We start from the raw sequence: 4,947 nt of genomic DNA on the forward strand, positions 1-4,947 counted from the left end.
TGTGTGTGTGTGTGTGTGTGTGTGTGTGTGTGTGTGTGTGTACCCGGATCCCTAGTCCCCCGTCCACACTGTTGACGCTGTGACTGGTGTTTTGCTACAATAGTCATTTACAACATAAAAAATGTTCTGATCTATTTTATTTCAATGGACACCAAATGTGCTTTTCTTTCAAAAACAAGGACATTTCTAAGTGACCACAAACTTTTGAACGGTAGTGTACATCTTTTACAATCAGGATAAATGTCTGTATTCATTCTATGGAGTCTCACTGGGGGTAGCAAGAAGGATCTCAACTTCATTCAGCTGAGCTCTAAACCTCCCCTTGGAAGTAAATTAGGAAGTTACGTGTCTAATTTGAAGATTTAAAAAAAGTAATTGGATCTTGGCACATTGAATTCACTGCAGAGCTCTTGAAAGGATTTCAGTATAGTGGTGTTCTGATGAAAGGTCTGAAAAGGTCCTAGAGAATGCCAAAGAGGAAAGTTGGCATCACTCAGGGCTTTTTCCAAGTCTGGGTTGCGAGTGAGAACATTTTTGGGAGGAAATGCCAAGGTATTTCTTACAGTCCCTCCATGCTAGTAGGGTGCTGTGAATCACAAAGGTTTTGGCAATGTTGCCCACTTCACTAAAGTTATTAATGAATATAATTGAGCTGAGGGATAATGGACCACAGGATTGGGCTTCTATCTAAATCCACGTTGACTCTTGTCTGTTTGTGATCCATGTTAGCATGTTGCGGATTTGTGCAGACCAGTAGTACAATTGAAGGGAGGGAAGGGCAAGACCACCCTTAGATTCAGGTTTCGATAGAGTGGAGAACTTGATCCTAGGTTTTTTATTGCCCCATATAAATTTGGTGATGCTTTGGTTAGTTGTTTAGAAAAAGGAAGCTGGGAGATAGCATGGGAGCATCTGAAATAAATAGTTCAATCTAGGGAGGATTTTCATACGGATGACATTAATTCTTCCGGCTAATTGGGAGGGAGATCCAGGTTTGGAGATCGTTCTTGATTCGATACAGGAGTGGGAGATCATTTTCCTTGAAAAGGCAATTCAGATCAGGTGTTACAAAGATCCCAAGGTATTGAAACCCCTGTGTCTTCCATTGGAATGGTCTTCATAGAGCTGTGTCTTCCATTGGAATGGTCTGCATAGAGCTGTGTCTTCATAGAGCTGTGTCTTCATAGAGCTGTGTCTTCATAGAGCTGTGTCTTCATAGAGCTGTGTTTTCATAGAGCTGTGTCTTCATAGAGCTGTGTTTTCATAGAGCTGTGTCTTCCATTGGAACGGTCTTCATAGAGCTGTGTCTTCATAGAGCTGTGTCTTCATAGAGCTGTGGTCTTCCATTGGAATGGTCCTGAATAGAAGCTGTGTCTTCATAAGAGCTGTGTTTTCATAGAGCCTGTGTCCTGCATAGAGCCTGTGTCCTTCCATTGGAATGGTCTGCATAGAGCTGTGTCTGCCATAGAGCTGTGTCTTCATAGAGCTGTGTCTTCAATAGAGCTGTGTCTTCATAGAGCCTGTGTCTGCATAGAGCTGTGTCTTCATAGAGCTGTGTCTTCATAGAGCCTGTGTCTCATAAGGTTTCAGGCTGTGTCTTGCATAGAGCTGTTGTCTTGCCATAGAGCTGTGTCTTCATAGAGCTGTGTGTCTTCAATAAGTGTGTTGCATAGAGCGGTCTTCTTGTTGTCATAGAGCTGGTGTCTTCATAGAGCTGTGTTTTTCATGAGCGTGTCAAGCGTGTCTGCATAGAGCTGCTACATTGAGGCTGCATAGAGTGTTTGCATAAGCTTGTCTTCATAGAGCTGTGTTCTTACAAGGCTTGTTTGTCTTCATAGAGCTGTGTTTTCAACTTCATAGAGCTGTTTGAGTGTAAGACTGAAGAGGGCAAACAGATGGATTTGTTCAAATGTTTTTTATACTCCTGAAAATGTGCACTACTGAGAGATTGTGTCTAAAAATGGGAGTGATTTCTCAGGGTTGGACATGTATGAGCAGACATCATCCGCGTAGAGAGAAATCTTGTGCTGAAGGCCAAACACCCATAATACTTGGATTGCTCCTTATCAACTCTGCCAGAGGTTCCGCCCCCAACAAGTAGAGCAGGGGGGACAGCGAGCATCCTTGTCTTGTGCAACGTGCCAAAGGGAATCTGTCAGAATTCAGAACGTTAGTAGTCACCATGGTTTTTGGATGACAGTATAGGGACTTAATCCATTTAATAAAGTTTGGGCCCATATTGAACTTTTCTAAGACTGAGAACAGAAAGCTCCACTCCATCCTGTCGAACGCCTTCTCAGCATCCAGTGAAGCCAGCAGGACAGGGGTCTTCTGTGCGTTTACTTGATCAATAATATCAAAAAGATGGCGAATGTTATCAGAAGAGTATCTGTCTCTAATAAATCCAGTTTGGTCCGCTTTTATTATTTTGGGAAGAAGAATGTTTAGTCTTTTGGTGAGCAATTTGGTAATTATTTTGTAGTGGAAATCCAACAAGCTTATGGGCCGGGAGGACGAGCAAGATAGAGGCTCCTTGTCTGTTAGAGCAGCACTGTAATGAGGCCTGTGTACATAGAGTCTGGGAGAGCTCCATTTTTGCAAAAATCATCCAGCATTGGAATGAAAAAACTTTGTAGAACTGTCTGGGGAATCCATCTGGGCCTGGGGACTTGTTAGGTGGCATGGAGGTAATTCCCTCCAGGACCTCCTCAGGAGTGAAGGGGGTGTTGAGATCTTCTTGGTCGGTCTCTGATAGTTTAGGTAGCGAGATTCCCTCTAGGAAGGAATGACATTCTGCCTCCGTATGTTTTTACTTAGAAGTTTTTTTCTCAGTTTGCAGTAAAAAAAAAAAAAATCATAAAGTTACATTTGTCTTATTTGGATCATATGTGACCTCGTCCTCTGCTGTTCGGATGGCCATGATTGTACGCTCTGACTGCTCTTTCTTTAAAATTGTCAAGCAAGCAATCTACTAGGCCTGTTACTATACTCATGGTATTCTTTTTTATCTCTTGAGTATAGTCCAAGTTCAGTTTGGCTTTGGCTGCTTTAAGTTGACTCCAGGAGGTGCTGTCTGGGGATTGTTTATGTACTTTTTCACAGCGTTCCAGCTCCCTCTCAAGATCTAGCCTGTGTGCTTCCATTGTTTTTTTCTTAGAGGAAGCATATGCAATTACATGACCTCTTAGTGTGGCTTTGGCAGCGTCCCACATTGTGGCCGGAGAAACAGGAGAGTCTTTGTTGTCTTGTGTGTAGTCGTCTATCCATGTAGTTACCAATGTATGGAACGCTTCGTTTGATGACATGGTGTTGAATTTCCAGCTCTTTGACCTCGSGATGTTTTTGCAGAGGTCAAATCGGAGGTGGACAAAGGCGTGATCTGAAAGTGCTATGGGTCCGAATGTACACGTGGCAGAATTTATGAAAATCTTTGTGATAAAAATGTAATCTATACGAGAGTAGGTGTTATGGACATTAGAGTAGTATGTATAGTCCATAGATGAGCTATTAGTCTCTCTCCAGATATCTATCAGTCCCATCTCTTTAGTAACACAGTTCAACATATTTGCAGATCTAGGATTTGTGGTGGGGACTTGAAATGATTTGTCCAGGGTTGGGTTGAGGGTAGAATTATAATTTCTAGCCAGCACTCTAAACGAGAAACAATGCTCATTGAATAGAGTTATCATTTGACATGAGAGCAGGACTATCTGTGTTAGGGGCGTAACGGTAACTAACTCACTTTTGTACATACCTTATTTTAGCGCCCMAAAAACGTAATACTTCCAGATCAAATGTAATATCAATACCATTTGTAAAGCAATACCATTGGTCCATTACCATGTCAATCAACACTTGAATAGAAACGTAGTTCACACCCCAGATGTTGATGTCAACACAGTCGCTATAGTGACATTAGTTTTCTTTGCAGCCTCGTTTGAATGTCGCGGTTGCGCAAATTTGTACGGAATGGGGTTAGTCACTGTTATATATTGAAGATAGTAATTGGTTGCTTATACAGTGACCCAGTTACCAGAATAAATCTCCCCTCCGGATCAGATATGTTTTTGTCAATTATGAATGGAACATGCTCATGGATAAGTATGGCTGTGCCTCTACTGTTGGATTTGAAAGATGAGAAATACACCTGTCCCACCCAAGCTCTGCGGAGTTTAGCATGTTCGGCATCACAGAGGTATGTCTCTTGTAATAGTGTGATGTCTGCTTTTTCCTTTTTAAGAGCACATAGTATTTTTCTGTTTTATTACATAACCTAGACCATGGCAGTTCCATGTCAGTAGATTTAAGGTACTAGTCAACGTCATCAAACAGTAATGGAACTCTAGTGCAAGTCATCTCTGGGTAAAGGTGGATAACAGTTACAGCTGCGATCACATAAAAAAAGAAAATGGTGTACATAAAAGAACAATCTCTGAACACCCCAGCCAAGTTCCCAAACAACTCGACATATCCCGTTGGATCTGTTAACCCCACGCTCAGTCTCAATTCTGTGTTCCCAAAAACAAATAAAACAGAAATGATGGAGCAAATCCTTAAGAGGGATCTGATCTATAGGATAAGTTGTTTGTTTTTATTAAAACAAAATATCAACAGGATAAGGCCATAGGCATGAAATTGACGCATTGAGCCTCTCGTTAGGTCTGTAAATGTGTYGTAATCGACAGGCTGTAAATGGTGGATGTGAAAATGATTACTACAAATAATAATGATCATTTAAAAAAAGGGGATGTAAAAGTAGGCTAAAACATTAGTAGGCCGAGGTTAGGCTATAGGAGAGAGGAATATCTATAGCCCTAACCTATCGCTAACCTATAGCTCCCTATGCCTAACCTATCTAACTATGCTAACCTATAGCTAACCTAGCCTAACATAGCCTTAACCTAATAGCCTAACCCTATAGCCTAATTACCTAACCCTATAGCTAAT

Source organism: Salvelinus sp. IW2-2015, unplaced genomic scaffold, assembly GCF_002910315.2.
Source record: "Salvelinus sp. IW2-2015 unplaced genomic scaffold, ASM291031v2 Un_scaffold2234, whole genome shotgun sequence".
Taxonomy (NCBI): domain Eukaryota; kingdom Metazoa; phylum Chordata; class Actinopteri; order Salmoniformes; family Salmonidae; genus Salvelinus; species Salvelinus sp. IW2-2015.